Consider the following 26,579-nt stretch of genomic DNA (forward strand, 5'->3'; position numbering starts at 1 on the left):
AGATGGCGGCAGAGCAGGGTCTCCAGGTCACCTGGTCCTCAACAAACTACCTAGAAAACCATCCAATCATCCTGAAAATCTACGAATTCGGCCTGAGATTTAAAGAGAGACGATCTGGAACGCTACAGTAAGAAGAGTTCGCGCCTCTATCAAGGTAGGAAGACGGGAAAAAAGAAATAAAGAAACAAAAGGCCTCCGAGGGGGAGGGGCCCCGAGGAGCCGGGCTGAGGCCGGGGCGAGTGTCCCCAGGACAGGAGAGCCCCGTCCCGGAGGAGCAGGAGCTGCACCAACCTTCCCCGCGGAAAGGCCTCCCGGGGAATTGGAGCAGGATCCCCAGAAAGGCGGGGATGCCCTCGGGCTCCCTGGGACAGTAACAGAGGAACTGCGCCCCGGAGATGCGCCGAGCTCCCTAAGGGCTGCAGCGCTCGGCGGGACCCGGAGCAGCTCGGAGGGGCTCGGGCGGCGGCTCCGCGGAGGGGGCTGCGCGGCTCCGGGAACAGCTCAGCGGCGGCAGCTCGGGCGGAGGAAGAAGCTCCGCGGAGGGGGCGGCGCGGCTCCAGGAACAGCTCGGAGGGGCTCGGGCGGCGGCTCCGCGGAGGGGGCTGCGCAGCTCCGGGAACAGCTCAGCGGCGGCGGCTCGGGCGGAGGAAGAAGCTCCGCGGAGGGGGCGGCGCGGCTCCGGGAACAGCTCGGAGGGGCTCGGGCGGCGGCTCCGCGGAGAGGCCGGGAGCGCGAATCCAACAGCGCAGGCCCCGGAGCACAGGGCGCCGGGACACAGCCCACGATCCGGCCTCCCCCGGGACAGGCAGAGGCCGGGAGGGCCCAGGACAGCAAGGACGCTCCTACCTGGAACTGAGCAGATCAGCGGCCCCGCCCGGGAGCCCCCGGGCCCTGCAGACGGAGAGCCCGGGAGCTACTGCCGGAGCTGACTCCAGGGTCCCAGAGCTGCCCCCGCCACTGTGGCTTCCTCCCGGGGCCTCATGGGGTGAACAACCCCCACTGAGCCCTGCACCAGGCAGGGGCAGAGCAGCTCCCCCAAGTGCTCACACCTGAGAATCAGCACAGCAGGCCCCTCCCCCAGAAGACCAGCGAGACGGACCAGTTCTAAGGGAAGTCAAGGGACTTAAAGTACACAGAATCGGAAGATACTCCCCCGTGTTTTTTTTTTTGTTTGTTTTGTTTTGTTTTGTTTTGTGCTTTTTTTTTCTTTCTTTCTTCTTGATTTCTGATTGCTTCCCCCACCCCCCCTTTTTTTTCTTTTTTCTCCTTTCTTTCTTTTTCTTTCTTTTTCTTCTCTTCCCCCCCCCTTTTTTTTTCTTCTTTCTCTTTTTTCTTTTTCTCTTTTCTTTCCTTCTCTCTCTTTTTCTCCTTTTCCCAATACAACTTGTTTTTGGCCACTCTGCACTGAGCAAAATGACTAGAAGGAAAACCTCACCTCAAAAAAAAGAATCACAAACAGCCCTCTCTCCCACAGAGTTACAAAATCTGGATTACAATTCAATGTCAGAAAGCCAATTCAGAAGCACTATTATACAGCTACTGGTGGCTCTAGAAAAAACCATAAAGGACTCAAGAGACTTCATGACTGCAGAATTTAGATCCAATCAGGCAGAAATTAAAAATCAATTAAATGAGATGCAATCCAAGCTAGAAGTCCTAACGACGAGGGTTAACGAGGTGGAAGAACGAGTGAGTGACATAGAAGACAAGTTGATGGCAAAGAGGGAAACTGAGGAAAAAAGAGACAAGCAATTAAAAGATCATGAGGATAGATTAAGGGAAATAAATGACAGCCTGAGGAAGAAAAACCTACGTTTAATTGGGGTTCCCGAGGGCGCCGAAAGGGACAGAGGGCCAGAATATGTATTTGAACAAATCCTAGCTGAAAACTTTCCGAATCTGGGAAGGGAAACAGGCATTCAGATCCAGGAAATAGAGAGATCCCCCCCTAAAATCAACAAAAACCGTTCGACACCTCGACATTTAATAGTGAAGCTTGCAAATTCCAAAGATAAGGAGAAGATCCTTAAAGCAGCAAGAGAAAAAAAGTCCCTGACTTTTATGGGGAGGAATATTAGGGTAACAGCAGACCTCTCCACAGAGACCTGGCAGGCCAGAAAGGGCTGGCAGGATATATTCAGGGTCCTAAATGAAAAGAACATGCAACCAAGAATACTTTATCCAGCAAGGCTCTCATTCAAAATGGAAGGAGAGATAAAGAGCTTCCAAAACAGGCAGGAACTGAAAGAATATGTAACCTCCAAACCAGCTCTGCAAGAAATTTTAAGGGGGACTCTTAAAATTCCCCTTTAAGAAGAAGTTCAGTGGAACAATCCACAAAAACAAGGACTGAATAGATATGATGACACTAAACTCATATCTCTCAATAGTAACTCTGAACGTGAACGGGCTTAATGACCCCATCAAAAGGCGCAGGGTTTCAGACTGGATAAAAAAGCAGGACCCATCTATTTGCTGTCTACAAGAGACTCATTTTAGACAGAAGGACACCTACAACCTGAAAATAAAAGGTTGGAGAACCATTTACCATTCAAATGGTCCTCAAAAGAAAGCATGGGTTGCCATCCTTATATCAGATAAATTAAAATTTACCCCGAAGACTATAGTGAGAGATGAAGAGGGACACTATCTCATACTCAAAGGATCTATCCAACAAGAGGACTTAACAATCCTCAATATATATGCCCCGAATGTGGGAGCTGCCAAATATTTAAACCAATTAATAACCAAACTCAAGAAATACCTTGATAATAATACACTTATACTTGGTGACTTCAATCTAGCTCTTTCTACCCTGGATAGGTCTTCTAAGCACAACATCTCCAAAGAAACGAGAGCTTTAAATGATACACTGGACCAGATGGATTTCACAGATATCTACAGAACTTTACATCCAAACTCAACTGAATACACATTCTTCTCAAGTGCACATGGAACTTTCTCCAGAATAGACCACATACTGGGTCACAAATCAGGTCTGAACCGATACCAAAAGATCGGGATAGTCCCTTGTATATTCTCAGACCATAATGCCTTGAAATTAGAACTTAATCACAACAAGAAGTATGGAAGGACCACAAACACGTGGAGGTTAAGGACCATCCTGCTAAAAGATGAAAAGGTCAACCAGGAAATTAAGGAAGAATTAAAAAGATTCATGGAAACTAATGAGAATGAAGATACAACCATTCAAAATCTTTGGGATGCAGCAAAAGCAGTCCTGAGGGGGAAATACATCGCAATACAAGCATCCATTCAAAAATTGGAAAGATCTCAAATTCAAAAGCTCACCTTACACATAAAGGAACTAGAGAAAAAGCAACAAATAGACCCCACAGCAGAAGAAGAGAGTTAATTAAAATTCGAGCAGAACTCAATGATATCGAGACCAAAAGAACTGTGGAACAGATCAACAGAACCAGGAGTTGGTTCTTTGAAAGAATTAATAAGATAGATAAACCATTAGCCAACCTTATTAAAAAGAAGAGAGAGAAGACTCAAATTAATAAAATCATGAATGAGAAAGGAGAGATCACTACCAACACCAAGGAAATACAAACGATTTTAAAAACATATTATGAACAGCTGTATGCCAATAAATTAGGCAATCTAGAAGAAATGGACGCATTCCTGGAAAGCCACAAACTACCAAAACTGGAGCAGGAAGAAATAGAAAACCTGAACAGGCCAATAACCAGGGAGGAAATTGAAGCAGTCATCAAAAACCTCCCGAGACACAAGAGTCCAGGGCCAGATGGCTTCCCAGGGGAATTCTATCAAACGCTTAAAGAAGAAATCATACCTATTCTACTAAAGCTGTTTGGAAAGATAGAGAGATGGAGTACTTCCAAATTCGTTCTATGAGGCCAGCATCACCTTAATTCCGAAACCAGACAAAGACCCCACCAAAAAGGAGAATTACAGACCAATATCCCTGATGAACATGGATGCAAAAATTCTCAACAAGATACTAGCCAATAGGATCCAACAACACATTAAGAAAATTATTCACCATGACCAAGTAGGAGTTATCCCTGGGACACAAGGTTGGTTCAACACTCGTAAAACCATCAATGTGATTCATCATATCAGCAAGAGAAAAACCAAGAACCATATGATACTCTCATTAGATGCAGAGAAAGCATTTGACAAAATACAGCATCCATTCCTGATCAAAACCCTTCAGAGTGTTGGGATAGAGGGAACTTTCCTCGACATCTTAAAAGCCATTTACAAAAAGCCCACAGCAAATATCATTCTCAATGGGGAAACACTGGGAGCCTTTCCCCTAAGATCAGGAACAAGACAGGGATGTCCACTCTCACCACTGCTGTTCAACATCGTTCTGGAAGTCCTCGCCTCAGCAATCAGACAACAAAAAGACATTAAAGCATTCAAATTGGCAAAGAAGAAGTCAAACTCTCCCTCTTCGCCGATGACATGATACTCTACATAGAAAACCCAAAAGACTCCACCCCAAGATTGCTAGAACTCATACAGAAATTTGGTAGCGTGGCAGGATACAAAATCAATGCCCAGAAATCAATGGCATTTCTATACAGTAACAATGAGACTGAAGAAAGAGAAATTAAGGAGTCAATCCCATTTACAATTGCACCCAAAAGCATAAGATACCTAGGAATAAACCTAACCAAAGAGGTAAAAGATCTATACCCTAAAAACTATAGAACACTTCTGAAAGAAATTGAGGAAGACACAAAGAGATGGAAAAATATTCCATGCTCATGGATTGACAGAATTAATATTGTAAAAATGTCAATGTTACCCAGGGCAATTTACACGTTTAATGCAATCCCTATCAAAATTCCATGGACTTTCTTCAGAGAGTTAGAACAAATTATTTTAAGATTTGTGTGGAATCAGAAAAGACCCCGAATAGCCAGGGGAATTTTAAAAAAGAAAACCATAGCTGGGGGCATCACAATGCCAGATTTCAGGTTGTACTACAAAGCTGTGGTCATCAAGACAGTGTGGTACTGGCACAAAAACAGACACATAGATCAATGGAACAGAATAGAGAACCCAGAAGTGGACCCTGAAATGTACGGTCATCTAATATTCGATAAAGGAGGAAAGACTATCCATTGGAAGAAAGACAGTCTCTTCAATAAATGGTGCTGGGAAAATTGGACATCCACATGCAGAAGAATGAAACTGGACCACTCTCTTTCACCATACACAAAGATAAACTCAAAATGGATGAGAGATCTAAATGTGAGACAAGATTCCATCAAAATCCTAGAGGAGAACACAGGCAACACCCTTTTTGAACTTGGCCACAGTAACTTCTTGCAAGATACATCCACAAAGGCAAAAGAAACAAAAGCAAAAATGAACTATTGGGACTTCATCAAGATAAGAAGCTTTTGCACAGCAAAGGATACAGTCAACAAAACTAAAAGACAACCTACAGAATGGGAGAAGATATTTGCAAATGACGTATCAGATAAAGGGCTAGTTTCCAAAATCTATAAAGAACTTATTAAACTCAACACCAAAGAAACAAACAATCCAATCATGAAATGGGCAAAAGACATGAAGAGAAATCTCACAGAGGAAGACATGGACATGGCCAACATGCACATGAGAAAATGCTCTGCATCACTTGCCATCAGGGAAATACAAATCAAAACCACAATGAGATACCACCTCACACCAGTGAAAATGGGGAAAATTAACAAGGCAGGAAACAACAAATGTTGGAGAGGATGCGGAGAAAAGGGAACCCTCTTACACTGTTGGTGGGAATGTGAACTGGTGCAGCCACTCTGGAAAACTGTGTGGAGGTTCCTCAAAGAGTTAAAAATAGACCTGCCCTACGACCCAGCAATTGCACTGTTGGGGATTTACCCCAAAGATTCAGATGCAATGAAACGTCGGGACACCTGCACCCCGATGTTTCTATCAGCAATGGCCACAATAGCCAAACTGTGGAAGGAGCCTCGGTGTCCATCGAAAGATGAATGGATAAAGAAGATGTGGTTTAGGTATACAATGGAATATTACTCAGCAATTAGAAACGACAAATACCCACCATTTGCTTCAACATGGATGGAACTGGAGGGTATTATGCTGAGTGAAATAAGTCAATCGGAAAGGGACAAACAGTGTATGTTCTCATTCATTTGGGGAATATGAATAATGGTGAAAGGGAATATAAAGGAAGGGAGAAGAAATGTTGGGAAATATCAGGAAGGGAGACAGAACATAAAGACTCCTAACTCTGGGAAACGAACTAGGGGTGGTGGAAGGGGAGGAGGGCGGGTGTTGGAGGGGAATGGGTGACGGGCACTGAGGTGGACACTTGACGGGATAAGCACTGGGTGTTTTTCTGTATGTTGGTAAATTGAACACCAATAAAAATTAATTAAAAAAAAAAAAGCTAGAAATATATACCTTATGATCCAGCAATTGCACTACTGGGTATTTAGCCAAAGAATACAAAAACACTAATTCAAAGGGATACTGCACCCCTATTGAATCTGTATTTACAATAGCCAAGATATGGAAGCAGCCCATGTCCATTGAGTGATAAATGGATAAAGAAGATGTGGTGTATACATACAGTGGAATATCTCTCAACCATAAAAAAGAATGAAATCTTGCCATTTGCAACGACGTGGATGGAGCTAAAGAATATAATGCTAAGTGACATAAGTCAGTCAAATAAAGACAAATACCATATGATTTCACCTATATGTGGAATTTAAAAAACAAAACAAAGGAACAAAGGAGAGAGAGAGAGAGAGAAAGAGATTCAAGAAATAAAGTCTTAATTATATAGAACAAACTGATGGTTACCAGAGGGGAGGAGCATGGGAGGATGGATTAAATAGATGATGGAAATTAAGGAGTGCACTTGTCCTGATGAGCACATGGTGATATATGGAAGTGTTGAAATTCTTAATTGACATGTTCATGTAATAAATTGAAATGATATATTTTATTCTATTAGTTGTGGATAATTCCTTTAATGTGTTCTTGAATTTTATTTCTTAAGAATTTAGAATTCTTGGGGCACCTGGGTGGTTCAGGTTGAGCATCTGACTTGGCTTTGGCTCAGGTCATGATCTCAGGGTCACATTGGGCTCCATGCTCAGCTGGGAGTATGCTTGAGATTTTCTCTCTTCCTCTGCCCCTCTCCCCACTCTTGGGTTTTCTCTCTCAAATAAATAGATAGATCTTCAAAAAAAAAGTAAAAACTACAAAAAAAAAAGAATTTAGAATTCTTGTGTTAAAGTCTAAAATGAACTTGGCCTCTGGGGTTGCTTGGTATGCTGTTTTTATCCTGCTTTGATACAAGGGATCTGTTTCTTTATAACTTGACTTGGGTGCCTTCCATCTTTTTTGTGCTCTGGAGTACTTAATGATTTGTTTATTCAACATTTTTTCACATTCTACAGGCATGTGATTCAGGTATTCTTAAAGGTAATTCTTTGCACATTTAACTATTAGTAGAGAGGAATAATTCTCAAATTTTAATGTGAATAATATTTACTTGATAGAGATTAGATTCCTGGATCACTCTCTAAACATTCTGACTCAGTAACTCTGATAAGCCTTATCAACTGCATTTCTAACTAATATTCCAGGTAAGTCCTAAACTGTAGGGTTAAGAACCATGCCTTGAGAAATACTGGCATAAGTTTCACCTCATATGCTCTTTTAAATATTATCTCCTTATATTGCATGTTGTATCATTTATCTCATTCCTAATTTTGTTTTCTTGGGGTTTTCTTTACTTTATTTAGAATTGCCAGTGGTGATCACTCACTTTTTAAGATTTTATTTATTTATTCATAAGAGACAGAGAGAGATGAAAGCAGAGGGAGAGGAAGTAGGCTCCCCACAGAGCAGGGAGCCTGATGTGAGACTTGCTCCCAGGACCCTGCTTAACCAACTGAGCCACTCAGGTGCCCAGGTTATCACTCATTTTTAAAAAGTACAATATTTTGTATTCATTTTTTTCTTTGTACTCTTTATAATCTACCGATTTCCTCTGGGATATCTATTATTTCCTCCTTTACTTAAATTTGTCTTGTTTTTCTCAGTTATAGAGTTGCATATGCAGTTTACTTATTTCTGTTTGGTTTAAAAATACTGAAGGTCTTCATTTTGAGTATCCTATTTTCATTTCCCATGAGATATAACATAGAATCTTAATTTTAGTCATTTTGTAAAAATCTGGAGTCATAATTTTGAGTTTTATTTAGTACAGTAGCATTGAAAATATTTTATTTCTAAACTTTAACAGTGATGTTTTCTTAACCCTCTGCAATTGGATTCTGGTTTACTGCATTGTGGGAATATATTATAGTTCATGTGATTTTTTTTTTTTAAGAGAGAGAGTGCATGCAGGGGCGGGGAGTGGCATAGGGTAAAGAAAAGAGAGACTCTTAAGCAAGCTCCAACACAAAGTTGGACTTGGGGCTTGATCTCAAGACCCTGGGATCATAACTTGAACTGAAATTAGGAGTCAGACACTTAACTGACTGAACTACCCAGGATAAAAAATATGTGATTTTTTTTTTTTAGAAAGTTACTGATGCTCCAGTGGCTTAATGTGCTACTCACTCTTTTTTAGATTATGACTACTTGAAAAGGTTCAGTTTTGTAGAATACAAACTTCAAAGTTTACTAAATTTTTTATAGTTTTGTATTTTATATAAAATATATTTCCAAGTTTATATATTTTAATATATTATGTATATTCTTTATGTCTTTATTGTATACATATTATGCCAAAGGTTTATTGAAGTATAGTTAAACCTCTCACAGTTTCTATTAATATCTTATTTGCTTTCTAAGAGTTTGTACTGTGCATAATTTGATGCATTTTTATTTGGTATGTAAAATTCCTTAGATGTTAGATGATGAGTTCTACCTTTGTATGGTATACAATTACTCTAAAATCTACTCAGCTATTGAACTTATTTTCTCTTGAATTCTTTTTTTTTCTAAAATACTTTTCCTACTTTTGATTTATCTTGAAATGTGTTTGATAAATCTTTGCCCATTATTTCATTTTTAACATTTATTTATTATTTTATTGTAGTATCTCTTATAAGCAAGGGAGTTAAAAATAGAACTTAGTTTATTAAAACTATTTCTTTATTTTTTAAATTTTTTTTGCCACGAGGTGTGTTTTATTTTCATTAGTTTTTTTTATTTTTAAAAAGTCTTGCCTGTATTATTTTTTAATTAAATTATTTTTTCCTTATTTAATTATGTAGAACAGGAGTTGGTTGACCTTTATGCTCCTATTCCCTTCTCGTTGTTTTTGTTGTTAGTATGTAATAGACTGCTTTTTTAAAAAATCCCAAATTACCACTATTAAATCATTATTTTTACATTGCATATCTTACAGTGAGCATGTATTATCTTCTTAAGCACAGCTCATCAATTTAAAGGCAACCTCTTATTTTTGGCAGCTGCTTCTTTCTACACTTGAACCACGTCTTCTGAGAAAGATGCCGTTTGGGGAGCTTTATCTAGGTGGCTGTAATTGATATGTACAGCAATTGGTTTTTGACCAAAGCTAGGCTAACCTGAATTCTTCTTCAGAAATTTTTGGGCTAGAATGTGTCAAAATATAATGCTAAATTATCTGGTGGCAAAATATTAATCATGATCTATGGAAAGTGCCAAGTCCTTTGTTTCTAGATGCCAGTCTGAAAGAAGAAATCTGATGAGCAAAGAGAAGCAGAGACAGAGATGGAAAGGTGATCATGTTGACATTTGAATCCAGATCTTCTTGTTCCTGAGCCCCAGCCATTTCTTGGTCTTTCCTGTGGTTGTGTTGGCTATCCCAATTCCCTAGACCAAAAAGGAAAATATGGCTTCCGATCAGGGCCAGCAAATGTTGAAGAGCCCTCTAAATTCTTAAAAATATATATTGAAGCCTAAACTGTTGGCTAAAAGCTTATATGGCGGGCAGGCTGGGTGGATCAACGGTTTAGCACTGCCTTCAGCCCGGGACATGATCCTGGAGACCCAGGATCGAGTTGCACGTCAGGATCCCTGCATGGAGCCTACTTCTCCCCTCTGTCTGTGTCTCTACCTCTGCCTCTCTTTCTCTGTGTTTGTCTCTCATGGATAAATAAATAAAATCTTTTAAAAAACCCCATAAATTTCACAGAGGAAGACATAGACATGGCCAAGAAGCACCTGAGAAAATGCTCCGCATCACTTGGCATCAGGGAAATACAAATCAAAACCACAACGAGATACCACCTCACACCAATGAGAATGGTGAAAATTAACAAGACAGGAAACAACAAATGTTGGAGAGGTTGTGGAGAAAGGGGAACCTCTTGCTCTGTTAGTGGGAATGTGACCTGGTATAGCCACTCTGGAAAACTGTGTGGAGTTTCCTCAAAGAGTTAAAAATAGATCTGCCCTACGACCCAGCAATTGCACAGCCGGTGATTTACCCCAAAGATACAGATGCATTGAAATGGCAGGACACCTGCACCCCAATGTTTATAGCAGCAATGTCCACAATAGTCAAACTGTGGAAGAAGCCTCGGTGTCCATCGAAAGATGAATGGATAAAGAAGATGTGGTCTATGTATACAATGGAATATTACTCAGCCATTAGAAATGACAAAGACCCACCATTTGCTTCAACGTGGATGGAACTGGAGGGTATTATGCTGAGTGAAGTAAGTCAATCCGAGAAGGACAAACATTATATGGTCCTATGCATTTGGGGAATATAAATTTAGTGAAAGGGATTAAAGGGGAAAAGAGAGAAAATGAGTGGGAAATATCAGAGAGGGTGACAGAACATGAGATACCCCTAATTCTGGGAAACAAAAAAGGGGTAGTGGAAGGGGAGGTGGGTGGGGAGTTGGGGTGACTGGGTGACAGGCACTGAGGGGAGCACTTGACGGGATAAGCACTGGGTGTTATGCTATCTGTTGGCATATTGGACTCCAATAAAAATATATACATACAAAAAAAGCTTATATAGCTAAACCCACTAATAGGAGGCAAAGTCAGAAGACATATTCTACTTTCCATTAAATAAGCAGAATTTTCTGTTTCTAATAACATAGAGCACTTTGGCCAAAAGTGGGCTTTTCAATTTGTTTCATTGGCTGCATACAGGAAATGTTTTCTAGGTTCTTGAGAAATAATGATCACTAGTCAAAGTATTTTTGTTGTTGCCTTTTGACTCTTACCTTTCCATTTATGTAGCATATATTAAAGTTAGTTTGAGGGCCTTATAAGCCAGATACTACCACGTATATACTTTTCATCAAGGAAACATTCGTTTTTCACATATTTGTTTTAGTCCACAATCTTCTCCTATTTGCCCTGTACAGTTAGGCAAAGGATATGCAATTTAATTACTTCTCCATTCATTGTTAATTACTTCTCTATTCATTATGTAAAGAATCAATCAAGTGAATTCATTTTACTTCTTAAAAAGTTGATAGATCAAAGAGGTTTAATTTATATTTGAAAACAAACAGAAAATAGATTAGGTGAAAAAAATTGTATTGAAAAGATTTCTGAAAATAAGCCAAGGCATCTCTGACCTTAAAGAAATCCTACTAGAAGTGCCAGGGTACTTTTATTTGAAAGGTGACCTTTCCAAAGTTGATCCTTTGTAGTTCATCACCATTTGATTTAAATGGTTCAGCTTCACTAATTAGAGCAAAGTTTAACATGTGTCATTTCAATTCAGAAAATTGCCATATTTGAAAAGACCTGAAGCACTGATTGATATAGATCTGAGTTCTATTATTAATTGCTTTTATACCTGTAGCTTATTAAGATAAAACAAATAATAAAGAAAGATTATATCCACTTCATTGCAATGTAGTAAATAAGGGGTACTATGTCTTAGAACAAGAGGTGACAAGTTATTTGGGCAACTTTGATAATTAATTTCCAGAATTATGTAGCCCTTGAACGTTGCTATAAGTCTGATATCTTAATAAAGTATTAAAGAAAGTTCATATATATATATAATTTTTATTATTTTTCTGTGATTCTGAAAAGCAAACATACAAATTATAGAAAGGTTAAATTATAAGGCTACTATAATCATTAGAACCTGGTTGGGAAAATAGTTTCTTTTACTATATAGCTCTCTTGCAGTTATTCTGAGATTTAGTTTAGTATTTGAATAGTATTTAGTATTTAGTTTAGTATTTGAATTTGAAGGGAAGATTTAGTATTTGAATTTGAAGGGAAGATTTAGTATTTAGTTTAGTATTTGAATTTGAAGGGAAGAAATGTATATTTTCACTGATCTCTAATTGAAAGTTAGATTATCTTCTTTATAATTGAGGCAACATATTTCAATAATGTTAGCACTAGCTGTTATTTTGTTATCAACTGAAATTATAGTTTTCTGTAACATAAAACTGAAAATACTGTTACACTTATAACTACTGCAAAATTATGCTAGTTAGAATACCCACCAGATCTTGCAATATTGTGCATTAATAATGCAGCACATATATTACTATACTAAATTTATTTTCTAATATTTTCAGGCCTGCATCTCAAGATAACTAGTTTTACTTATAATTCTATGTATTTTATGCATCTAAAACATTATAAGAAGTGGTCTAAGAACAACAACAAAATGTTAAGAAAGCAAAGGTTGCAAACTCATGAAACATTAAAAAAATTAGGAAAGAAAAAAATTAGACAACATTATATTTTCCAGGAAATTTTTCATAAGTTTTAGAGCATTTCATAAAAAGAGTACTAATTAAGGCTTTAAAAAGAAAAACATATTTTGAGGGTAACCATATTTTCTGGTTTGCTTGGGATAATCTTAGAGTGATTATTAAAGCATTCCTTTTCACTCTCAAAAGCATCTTGGGTTGATAGTAAATGTACTCATATGCTACACATTATGTACCTAAGCTCACAAGAGAGTAGATTTAGCACTGATTTAATATGGAGGATTAAAAATAGAACACCTGTTTTTTTCTTTTCTTTTTTTCTTTTTTGCTCTTTTCCAGGTTCTACTTTTCTTTCCTTTCCTTTCTTTTCTTACTTTTTCTTTCCTTCTTCTTTCTTTTCTCCTTTCTTTCTTTTTCTTTCTTTTTCTTTTTCTTTCTTTTTAAAGATTTTATTTTATTTGCTCATGAGACACACACAGAGAGAGAGAGAGAGAGAGGCAGAGACATAGGCAGAGGGAGAAGCAGGCTCCATGCAGGGAGCCCTACGTGGGAATCGATCCCAGGGCTCCAGGATCACGACCTGAGCCCCTGAGCCCAAGTCAGACGCTTAACAGCTGAGCCACCCGGGAGTCCCTTTCTTTCTTTTTTTAAAGAGAGAGACAGAGGGCACAACCAGGGAAGGTGAGGGCCAGAGGGGGGACTTCTAAGAGAGAATCCAAGCAGTCTCCATGTCCAGCACGAGCCAAATATGGGGCTTGATCTCAAGACCCTGATATCATTACCTGAGCTGATATCAACAGTCTCACACTTCACTCATCAAGCCACCCAGGTACTCCAGGTTCTTTTATTTCTTAAATACAGAGAGAGAACCAAGTAGAAAGCTTTTAAGATTTATCACACTTGAGATTCAAAACAGAACAAAGAGCCTCAGTAAATTTCTACTGTAAATTAAAAGTTCTCTAAAATAAGGTAAGAATGGGACCCCTGGGTGGCATCTACTTTTGGCTCAGGTCATGATCCCAGGGTCCAGGGATCAAGTCCTACATCGGGCTCCCTGCATGGAGCCTGCTTCTCCCTTTGCTTCTGCCTCTCTCTCTCTCTCTCTCTCTCCCTCTCTGTATCTCCCATGAATAAATAAATAAAACCTTAAAAAAATAAAGTAAGAATATAATGTTCTCACTGTATCCTTGGTTTTACCTCCTGTGGTTTGTTTCCTGTTGGTTTCAGACTACCTCAAGTTTTAGTTTCCCGCCTTTTCAGTTTCCCAAGTTTCAATCTCTCCCCATCAACTGGAGGTCCAGAGCAGGTGATTCTCCTCCTGAGGTGCTGTCAGAAGGTCAGCAGTAGCCTAACACTGGCTAAGTCACAATGTCTACATCATTTGCCTCACAGCATCTCATCACATAGGCATTTTATCAACCACATTATCACAAAAGGGTAAGTACAGTATAGTAAGTTATTCTAAAAGAGACCACATTCCATAATCTTTATTTCATATTGTTATTATTGTTCTATTTTATTAGTTATTGTTGCAATCCTTACTGTGCCTAATTTATAAGTTAAATTTTATCATAGATATGTATGCATAGAAAAAAGAAAAGTATATATAAGATTCCATACCATCTGTGGTTTCAGGGGGCCACTGGCATTTTGGAATGTATTCCCCAGGGATGAGAGGTGACTACAGTATTCACTGAGTTAGTCTGTCCTTCTGCAGCTGTAGTTTAAAGTAATCTATACACCAGCCATAATCTAAAATCTAGAATAATCATAAAATGGCCATGCAAATAGGTTATAGTCCATTGCTCACATTAGAGTATTACCCAAATATCCAAGAAGCAAGCAGACACTGACTCCCTAACATAGATTCACTTAAAAATGAATAAGAAACTGGGGCATGTGGGTGGCTCAGCCACTTAAGTGTTTGCCTTCAGCTCAGGTCATGATCCCCGAGTCCTGGGATGGAGCTCCCACCCCTTTGGGCTCCCTGACTGGTGGGGAGCTGCTTCTCCCTTCCCTTTGCCTCTCTTTTTGTCTCTCTTCACCCTCATACTCATCTCTCTCCCATGCTCGCTCTTTCTCTCTCTCTCAAATATATAAAATCTTTAAAAAAAGAATGAATAAGAAACAGGTCGTTAGATGCATACAAAAATACAAATATTATATATGAGAAAAGCAAAGTTTCAATGTAGAGGTACAGAATAAGAGAGTAAGTGTTCATGATATAAGAATTTGTGTGTACAGTATACTGGTACAGTGTACTGGCTGTACATTTCATTCAGGAAATGAGTATTCACTTTTTACAGGTAAATCATAGAAGTAACTTTTCTTTCCCACATTCCTTTGTTCCTTTAAAATAGTTTTTTTGTTCTCACAATTTTTCTATAATCAAGAAAGGATTATTCCTTCTTATTTGATACGTGTCAGCAAAAATGTTTTCTACGTGGGGTTGCTCCCTGCATCTATTTTTATGGAAATACCAAAACTTCCAAGTGAAAATCCATATACCATGACTACTTTAAAATGGGATAATGCTATTGCAAAGAATAAAATTTTCTTTGTATGTGATTTAAAACGATTCCAAAATAGAAAATACATAATGTTATGAAACAGTTATGAAGCAGAGTTGTCTTTTTAAAATGAATTGTGTAAAAAAAAAAAAAATAAAAAAAAATAAAATGAATTGTGTGAAAAAATAAAACAAAAGTGCATGCTAAAAATTCAAAAGCAGCCACAGCAAGCTGTAAATAAAATATTCTATAAAAATAATTGGTATATTTGATGGGATATTGAAAAAGCAGTAAAAAATATGCCTTTGAGTGACACTAGTAGTAAAGCAGTTGAATTTTTGTCTTGTTTTATACTCCGCATTTACATAATTAAATCCTTGACAAACAAGGGAAGACAAGAAAATTAAAATACACACAAACAGAACAAATTTTAAACACACACCCTCAGATGTGTCTCAAAATATTTGTACCAAGCAAATATACAGCTTTCCCTTTAAATGCAAGTTAAAAAGCTTACCCTAAAAAATTAATTCAGCAACTAGAGAAAATAGTTTTTAAAAAAAGTAAAAAAAAAAAAAAATGGAAAAAGTCTGGAGTCAAGAAGATTTTTCCAGTGAGTTCTTTAAAAATTTTGAAGTGAAAGATACTCCTTATGAAATGTAAACTTATTTAAAATATGAAGATAATAGGAAGATGTACAAAATATTCTACAAAGTTAGCATTAAACAATTACCAGAGCTCAAAACAAACAAAAATAAAACTATTGAGCAATCTCTTAAAAAAAGGACAAATCTTAAATAATATGCAAACAAATTAAATTTAGCTGCACATTTTATTTTATTATTTTTTTAAAAAAAATATTTTATTTATTTATTTGAGAGAGAGAACACAAGCAGGAGGAGCAGCAGAGGGAGAGGGAGAAGCAGGCTCCCCACTGAGCAGGAAGCCCCATGTGAGGCTTGATCCCAGGACCCTGGGATCATAATCTGAGCCGAAGACAGGCCCTTAACTAACCAAGCCACCTGGGTGCCCTTAGCTGCACTATAATTTACTGAACTGCTATTATTGGACATTTATCTTATTGCTGATCTGTATTATGACAAATAATGGTAGAGTGCAGATCTTGTGACATTTAAAATTTTTTATTATTAGAATAAGATTCAAAGGACTCAGAAAGAAAATAGACAATTTTATGTTTTTGAAACTGGGTACCATGTTTCTTACCAGAAAAGTTCTAGCAGTTTACATTACAGTAGCAAGGTATTACAATTTCATTCTCAGTATAACCAGGCCAAAAATAGGTATTTTACTTTGGTTTCTAATTTAACAGCTGAAAAGTACAAATCATGTTTTAATTTTTATGTTTAGAAACTAGTTATTTTAATGTCAAACTTTAGGGATTTTAATTTTTTCTCCTGTAAATTGCCTTTTAGAATTTTGATCAGGTTTTTGTCATTTTCTTATTAATTCATATAGTGTAGCCATATGATGAACTAAAAGGGACACATTATAGATCAAGGGATAATTCATGCTATAATGTAAAAATTTTTATATACATATCATACATAAAATTTTTCAAATATGTATGTGTACAAATACATATCCAAAATGTACATACATATATATTTATACTTATAGGTAACCAGAAGTTAACCTAACTAGAGTACTACCAATGCACTATAAATGGTGTAATTAAAATTTTTTTTTGTTAAAAATGATCTCTTTCAGAATTATTTTACATTAACATATTACTTCTATAATCTAAAAATGTTATATATATTTTAAAGCTGAAATATCATGCTTGTTTTTTATTCTTCTGGCTATTGTTATATTTCTAATATGGCTTTATTTTCTCAAAAAAGCATCCACTACATGTAAGAGTAGAGTGCACATGTAAAGAGTAATATCTATCACTTAGCTAAAGTTCTCTATTTAGTTGACCCAATGACTTTCTGATGGGAAATCAAAATTGTTTTGTAATGATGTTTAGCTGTGAATAAAAGGAAATATAAATTTGTTTAGTATATGAAATCTAGATTTCGATAGCAAATTTTCCTCTTGTACATATTATTAGGGAACTATCTTCAGTCTCCCAAAGGGTTGAAAATACTGTGAATTAACATTTTATTCAAGGAAAAATTTGGCTGGAGAAATTGAAAGCTTCCCTCAGCAAAGTTGGAGGGAATACAAACTAGGCTCTCTTAAGATATAATTCTAATTAAGTATATTTCTAACTGTGGAAAATTATTTTATTAAAAAGTTCAATTTTTTGAATAACTGTGGTTAATTCAGTGTAATTTAAAGATTCTGTTTTCAGATGTGTGTATGCCCCAAAACAAACATTTTAAATTTCACTTTAAACAAAAGTTAGGCTATCTGCCTTCAGACTGCAATGATGCATACCACAAAATGATACAGAATAGTAATTTCTGCCTCTGCTTAACATACTACCAAACTGCAGCTGTGCCTTCATATTCTGTGATCTGATTATTGATGTGGTATGTCACGAGATATATCAGGTAACTCTTGGGCTTATACGTTTTGTCCAACTTGAACTTCACAGTTGAGAGCTTTTAAATCATATTTTCAGCATATTTTATACTGAAATTTTAAATACTTAAAATTTTTGTCAGCTATAGGTGTGTGTGTGTGTGTGTGTGTGTGTATGTAGGTATAAGAAACTCAACTTGAAAATCTAAAGTTTTTATATCTAGTTGCAAAACCAATGTAAATATCAAATGATTCTAAAATGAATATATGTAATGTAGAACAATTATAACAAAACTATATTGAGGCTTAGTATGAGTAGCAAAACTCACTCTTATTTTTTTTAAAAAATTAATATTTTATTTATTTATTCATGAGAGACACAGAAAGAGAGAAGCAGAGACACAGGCAGAGAGAGAAGCAGGCTCCATGCAGGAAGCCCGATGTCTGGGTCTTGATCCTGGGACTCCAGGATCACGTCCTGGGCTGAAGGCACAGAACCACCCAGGAGCCCCAAAACTCATTTCCATTTATTTATTTATTATTATTTTTAAAGACTTTATTTGTTTATTCATGATAGACACACACACGGAGAGAGAGAGAGAGAGAGAGAGAGGCAGAGACATAAGCAGAGGGAGAAACAGGCTCTGGGCAGGGAGCCCAATGTGGGACTCAATCCTGGGACTCTGGGATCACACCTTGAGCCAAAGACGCCCAACCACTGATGCCACCCAGGCATCCCAAAAACTCATTAAAAAAAATATTGGGAGCTCACAAAATCTGTGGATTATCAGGGAGTCAAGGTCTCACTCAAGAACACTCACATTTTTCTATCATACTATTCTATTGGCAACTCCTTTGTTACTGTTGTGTTGATCACAGTTTGAAATGCTGGCATGAGACAAAGCCACTGGTATGCCACCACAGCTGTTGGAACCTGGATGTCTCTCTACCTTTTACTACCATGCTTGCTTGCTAGATTAGATTCCAAATGGCATCCTTTTTCCTTCATTCTCTTTGGCTAGAAAACCTCCTGTAAATGTACTTCATCAATGAAGTGTATGTCCCATGCTTGGGCCTTACTTGCAGGGGACTTTAGGAAGGCAGGTTTCTGGGTTTTATTTTAGAAATGCAAGAATCTAACATAGAAGATATCCCGAACAGGAGAGGAATGTTCAAAAGTCACTGGGAAATAATAATAAAAGTGTTTACTGGAGTCAATTCTTTACTTGTCCAATTCAAAATACTCCCTCTTGCAGGTTTGAACACAATGTAGGTACTCCAAGTAATGTAGTTACTACTTACACAAAGAAAATTGTTTTCCTTTGTATCCAAATATAATTAACAAGCATTTCAGTAGTTAAAGCAACCTACTTCAAGTCTAGATGGTCATAATGTTTTTATTCCTTCTTGAGTTTTAGCTTTTTGATATTCTGTAAACTATGAACTAAGTTGTTAAAGCTAACTACCACTGATAACATTCTATATATAAAAAGAAAAGAACAGGAAAAGGAGAGAAAAGAAAGATACATGAAAATCATATTAATCTGTTCATGACACTGAAAGAATTAAAGCTATGGGTAGACACCCTAAGCTATGAACCCAAGATCAAGTTTGTTTGCTAGCCCAGATCCACTTTGACTTTCTGTACTTTAACCTGAGACCTGCCTTACTTCAGAATACAGCAGCTCCAAAGTAGGTCACAAAGGTTTGATTATTACAATTTCCTTTCATCTCCCAACATGACACATAGTTTCAGCCTCCCTCAGGGTCAAGGGCTGGGCTTGTACCGACTGTTGGATCTGTGGTGCTGGAGACTGAAAGTAGCTTTAGTGTCCAGGTCTATCCAAATAAAACCACCAAAGCTCTGAGTTTCCCAATGGCTACCCAGAGGAGCTAACTAACAAAACCCAGAACAGAGGAGTTGTACTTCCCTATGGGTTGAACTTTGACTAGTGGAAGCCAGGAGATGGTGAAGACTACAGCAGATTCATTGCTTCCCCTTCCCAACCACAGTGGACTAGAGGTGGTGGTTTTGTATGGCCTCTCCAAAACCCTTTACCAAGAAACCAATTGTGTTCTCTTAAGAAGCTGCAAAAGCTAAAAGAAATGTACCACCCTGTATTTGTTTTCTTTCCTTTCCTATCTTATTTTTTTCTTCCCTGGAATTGAATATCCCTGTAACATTAGCACAATAAACTTTTCCTTGTTATATTTGCTAGTGCACCCAGATGAAGATATTATGTTTCTACAGTTGTCAGAAGGCCATCACTGGTATTTATGCTTTCTTTCTTTATTAATTATTCAATACTTTATTTGCAGCCATTAGTGCAGGAAATTGAGGTTTATTTCATAATGAGGTAAATCAAACTATTGTTTCTCAGGAATAGAATTAGTTGGTGGTCTTGTTTGATATTTCTGTAGTCTTTCTGAAGTTTCTGGAGCCTTTCAATACATTTTACTACCAGATTAGGGGGCACCATAGGGTATACCGTGGTTTCTAAATATACTATAACCCTGTCCCCAGCAAACCTGTTTCCTCCTGAAAATCATGATCTATAATTCTATTTTGCATCTTTGTCCTATAGCAGGAAGAGCTTGAAATGGACAAATGAAAGCTTTAGCCTTTAATTCATGAAACCATTGTAGAGTTCATGGAATAATTTATCTTTGTGTTCCAAAATATCCTGGCAGAGCTCTAAGACAAAGGGGCAGAACCCAGAGATGTAAATGGGAAACATTAACTTGTAAGGGATTCACCAGGTATAAGAGTGAGAGTTCTACCTACTTTTATCCTTTGTTTCCTATATTCTGAGTTTGGTTCAGAGAATATACATACTTCATATTAGATAGCACCTTAATTTTGTTAGATGTTATTGTCTATCTTCCTTCCATTCAGACAATTTCAACTCTCTCTAAGGACAAGTGATTTGATTGATATGGTATCTTATCAAAGTAATTTCTGTGAGTGTCAGGTTATTGCCTTAATTTTATCTGGGTGAAGTTAGTTCTTTGGTCAGAAACAATATTGTGAATAAGGCATTCAGTAAGCTCAGAGATGGGGTTGCTAGAAGAAACATGTCAGTTGGAAGGGCAAGTTAACTCCAGGGTAAATGTTTAGTACAGTTAGGATAAATTATTATTCCCCTCATGATGGAAGAAGTTTAATGTTTCAACCCACAATCAGGCAGCTAACTATACCCCTAGGGAATACTAAGAGTTTAGGTTTGTTCTCTTCACTGTTGCTGGAAAATTGGATGCTCAGCAGAGGCTGAAGCCAGTGATCCATGGAGTGGGTAAATACTTATTGCTACATCACCTCTGATCCTGTCTTCAGGGTCATAGCATCCATTAGCCAAGCGGTAAGATGGCTTGGAAAAGAGGTTGACTGAAAATCACCAGAGTATGGAGAGTCCCTGTTGCAGTAGGGGCCTTTTGGTGAACACTGACATGGTGTATAATATGCTCACATTTTGAGTCCATTCCAAAAGTTCCATCCATATACTTCTTTTTAAAACAACCTAGAAACCAATCCCTACATACCTGTTTTTCCAAGCTCTTCTATGTGAAAATAATTATTCACCATGCACTCATGTAGATTATTTGTTTTATTCAGCTTGCTTCTCTTTTGCCAGAAGAATTAGATGCCATATAACTTAACTTGTGAGTGGGGCTAAAAGGTCACAACTTTCCAATTCCTACTTCCAGCATTCCATGAAGGGTCTTCAGTAAATCACTTGACCCCCTTGTTTGCAGCATGTCCCTCCATCTGCAACTGTGGGTTGATGGAGGAGTAAAAGTTTGGCCTGGGTAAGCAGAGTGGGAAAATGAGCTACTTGTCAAAGTAACACACTTGTGCTTTCAGAACATGTGCACATTTGTATTTCATGATTTAGTCCTGAGGCACATGCATGACATTTCTGGTTTATAGCATCTGGTAACACCCAGTTCATAATGGACAGGTCAGTCAGATTACCTAGCCTTCTTGTTTTATAGTCAGGTATTCAATCTACCAGGGCAAGGAGCAACAAGCCAATAATGATTTCTCTAAAGGAAAATAATTACTTGTTAATAAAGTCCTGGTTTTACCCTAAAACCACAGGGTTCTCTGTGTTATAGCTTACCACAAATACTACATAACTTCCAGGTATGACACAGATACTTTGGACAATATTGAATTCCCAAGGTCATAAGGTCCCAGTGAAAGAACTACAGGCATACAGCCTAAATCAGTTAAAATATCTTCATTTTTCTATTTTTCTCTTATACTGTTAGAATTTTGAGCTACTCAGTAAGTGAATCAGAGCAACACACTCCAAACAGTATTTTTCCTGTAAAATACAAAAGGTTGTACCACGTGTTGTGTCTATTTTTTTTGTAGTAAAAAGTGCAAGGTGAAGCAAACTGTCTTTTGTTTTGGAAGGAACTTGAAATTTCCAGACTTCTAAATTCCCCCAAAGCTCACTGAAGAATCAGGCCCCTGTATTTTAATAAGAATCATTTCTCACCCTCTGGCAATAGCAACTTACCAAGTCATCTTGCAGACCTGCTGTTTTCTGTCCACCAGGTCTTATGAGCCTGTTGTAATCAAGGTAGCAGAACAGTATATAGCCTTGGGAAGAAGAAAAAAGGTCTTGAGTGGTACCAAGACACTGAAGTAAGTTAATAAAGGCATAATTTTATCCCTGTGAAATTAATGCAAAGAAATCCTGTTTTTTGCTGAATTTTGGGATGGAGGAAGAAAAATATATTCCAGATCAATACTTGCATATAATTTGTTATGAGTTTTATTTATATGCTTAGGAAGATACCATATAAATATAATGTGATAATGAATATAATGTGGAATAACATTAGCAATTGGAATCACTAGTTAATTGAATTTATGATAACTCATTCATTCATTCTTAGAGATCTACCTATCTTCTGCATAGGACAAAAAACATGTTAAATCATGTGATAAGAATCATCATCCCTCTATCTCTTGTCTTTATTGATAAGATAAATCTCTTGGACTTAACCAAGCATGTGATACTGCTAATATTTTACTTTTCTGAATGGAAGGATATGATGTTTAATTTTATGCGTCAACCTGACTGGGGTATGAGTTGCCTAAATTCCTAGTAAAACATTATTCCTAGGTATGTCTGTGAGGGTATTTCTGGAAGAGATCAGCATTTGAGTGAATAGACTGAGTAAAGAAGATCTGCCCTCACCAGTATGGGTGGCATCATCCAATCCACTGAGAGCCTGATTAGAACAAAAGGTGAAGGAAGAGTAAATTTCCTCTTATTTCTTCAGCTGGGAATTCAATCTTTTCCGGGTCCCAGACATAAGAGTGCACAGGACTTTGGACTCCAGAAATTATTCCAGCAGCCCTCTGGTTCTCAGGTTTTTTGGACTGAGACTGAATTATATCACCAGCTTTCCTGGCTCTCCAGCTTGCAGACCACAAACTGTGGGACTTCTTAACCTCCAAAACCACCTGAGCCAATTCCCATAATAAATTTCCTTTTCTATCTATGTGTATATGTATATATGTGTATATGTGTATATGTATATATGTATATATGTATGTATGTATGTATCTATCTATCTATCTATCTATCTATCTATCTATCTATCATCTATCTATCTATCATCTATCTATATCTATCCACACATACATCCAACCTATTGGTTCTGTGTGCCTGGAGAATACTACTAATGCAAGGTGTAAGGATCAGGAACTTCACTCTTTAAGCACTATTTGTCACAAAACAGAGTTCTTATGGATATTTTCTCAATTGCTTATTATATTTATTCTCCTCTTAATGGGAACCAGAGTAACCACCACTTATTTGATTCAAAAGGCCTACAAGTACATTTATTGATTCCAATAAACTACCACGTGGACCAATGGACCAAAGTGTTCTAGATTACCAGAGAACAGTATTAGCACAGAAGAAGTAATAATCCAAATGTCTACAAAATGTCTGATTTTTTTCCATTTCCTGGTACACAAATGCTCTAGTAAATGCCTATAAATCCTTTTGGACAAAACATAAAAAATTATAGCACCTCTTTCTGATATCACATGAGCCTTCTTCAGTTGTGTCCACTGTTTCATTTCTATTGTCTTATTCTCTATGCTCCAATAAGAATTGAAACATCCCACAAAGACAAAATTATTGCAAGATCAGCAGGGCTTAATACCAACATTATTTTTCATCTCACTGCTAAGGAATTCTGTTTAAATTCTAAAACATAAGTAAGAATTCATAACAATGTGGTGTTCTTTTATTTAATTACTGTCATCATAGAATTAATTAAACGTGATTTCAAGATGAGATGAAGAAAATCCAACTTTCTTTTAGATGGTCATAATGTACAAAAAGAGATTTTAAAAAAATGTATTCGTTGTATTGACAGGTTATCAAAATCCAAAACAAGCAACTCTTAAGTGGATTTACCAATTATCTCTAATAGTGTGGTAACCTTTGTCTCAATCATTTGATGTTTTGGTCATGGTTAAGTTCTGAGTGGGGCTTCTGTCAGTGATTGGAAAAAAAATCTCAATTCTCATGAAGAAATCAATGAATTATTTTTTTCTTTAGTAATTTAGGCATTATAGGCATTTTTTTTTTTTTTTTATCACATTGCTCAAAAGCTTAAAAAAGCTCTGCCTTGAGGTACCTGGGTGGCTCAGTCAGTTAAGTGTCTGCCTTCGGCTTAGGTCATGATCCCAGGATCCTGGGAGGGAGCCCTGCATCAGCTCCCCATTCAATGGGAAACCTGTTTCTCCCTCTCCCTTTGCCTGCCACTCCCCCTGATTGTACTCTCTCTCTTTGTCAAATAAATAAATAAAATCTTAAAAAAAAAAGCTCTGCCTTTCGATGTTTCTGGATTAGATAAAATTATTTATTGATGACTAAAGGTAATAAGCTGTGATTCTGAGTCTTTCAGAGGTAAAATTTCATTAGAAGGCAAAATTTTATGAAGAAAATAGGCCATGTTTCTATATCAGAGATACCAACCTTTGCATAATGGATCTGCCACTAGTTTTTTGAACTTAGAGATTTATCTTTTCTGAGCCTTAGTTTATGATCTTGAATTAGAAATGGAAATACCCAGGGGCATCTGGGTGGCTCAGTGGTTGAGCATCTGCCTTTGTCTCAGGTTGTAATCCTGGGGTCCTGGGATAGAGTCCCACATCAGGCTCTCCAGAGGGACCCTGCTTCTCCCTCTGCCTATGTCTCTGCCTCTCTCTCTGTTTCTTTCATGAATAAATAAATAAAATCTTAAAAGAAAAGCCTTGTAGTTTCAGCAATAATGTGTAAAAAACACATGGTGAGGGGCTCCTGGGTGGGGCAGACAGTTGAGCACCAGACTCTGGTTTCTGCTCAGATCATGATCTCAGAGTATCAAGATCAGGCCCCATTTTGGGCTCTGTGTTCTGTGTGGAGCCTGTTTAAGATGGTCCCTGCCTCTTTCCCCTTCTCTCTCTCAAATAAATAAATAAATAAATGTTAAAAAAAAAAGTGGTGAGTATAGGGCATATTACTCAAATAGTAATTATTGATTATATGATTTAAAAAATAAAAATTTTGACCATGAGATAATGGTCTCATTAAATATTTTCTGCATAAACATCCTTAAAAACAGAAAAAGTAGCTATCATTGATATTGATCTTTATAAAGATTGGTGGCAGCAATAGCTCTCCTTCCATGCCCTACCCACATTTCAATCACCTTTTACAAATGATTGCGCAGACTAATACTGGGGCTTAATTTATCCTGGACACTGAGGGCCCTCAATAGTTTGTTTAATGCGTGGTAGAGGGTCCAGGAGGCCATAGCCAAGACATTGCACACCAGGCTAAACTAGAGGAACAATGTTTTTAACCAATTTAAATCTTGGTCTTTACAGTAAAATTTAATCTGAAGGAAGAATTCTATACTGCCCATATTTTGAAAGCCACTAGCCTAGATCTTTTCTTCTTAGTTTTTTGAAAATAACAAATGCTGGTTAAAACCACAAACAAGAGCTAGATTGATGTAATTTTCTGTTTCTCCCTTAAATACTTACTTTATATAAATGGGAGGACATTAAATTGAATCTGACCTAAGCGTAAAGCCATGTGTTTTTATGTCTCTATAAAAGGAAATTTATTTTCTGTTCTAGTGTTTTCTCTTATATTAAAATGAAGTAAACTATTCTAATTCTCATTATTAAAAGTATAAATATAAGGTTTATTTCAAAATGTATATTATATTTTTCCTTTTACAGCTTCTAAAGCTTATCTCCATTTCCTCTCTTCATGAGTTTAAGAAATAATAACTAACGATTATGCAACATCCCAAATTTGTGTCAACATTCTCTGATCTTAAAAAAAAAAAACAACAAAAAAAACAACACTTTGTCGAGCACTTTATTGCTCTTCTTCCACACTGTTCAAATGTGTTTTTTCTTCCATTTAACATTTAAAGAAAATGGATTTGATTATTTTTTCTGGAAATGAGCAGTTATGGGCTGAAGTAAGAGGTCTGCAGTCCGGAATATATATTCCTGGAAGCATATATTGAGTCTGTACCACCTACATTTGGGGTGCTTCTACTCAGGAAAATAGTAGGTACAGTCCATATGGCTTGGGGCTACCATTAAAATGTATTCTTGCATAAACATTTTTTGGAAATAAATCTTTCTTGCCCTTGTATTTTGCATATATCCTTAAGGGCTTTCCTTGGTCTAGCTGAAGTTGTTGTGCCTTTCAGTACCACCTTTCTAAAGCATCACAATCGTTTTTTTTTTTTTTTTAATTTATCATAGCTTTCTGCCCAACAAGGTCTCTGCAGTCTCAGTAACCTCCTTTTGTATATCACTTGCAGTATCCACTAATAAAAAGCAAAA

The sequence above is a fragment of the Vulpes lagopus genome, chromosome 1, assembly GCF_018345385.1.
Source record: "Vulpes lagopus strain Blue_001 chromosome 1, ASM1834538v1, whole genome shotgun sequence".
In the NCBI taxonomy this organism is placed as follows: Eukaryota; Metazoa; Chordata; class Mammalia; order Carnivora; family Canidae; genus Vulpes; species Vulpes lagopus.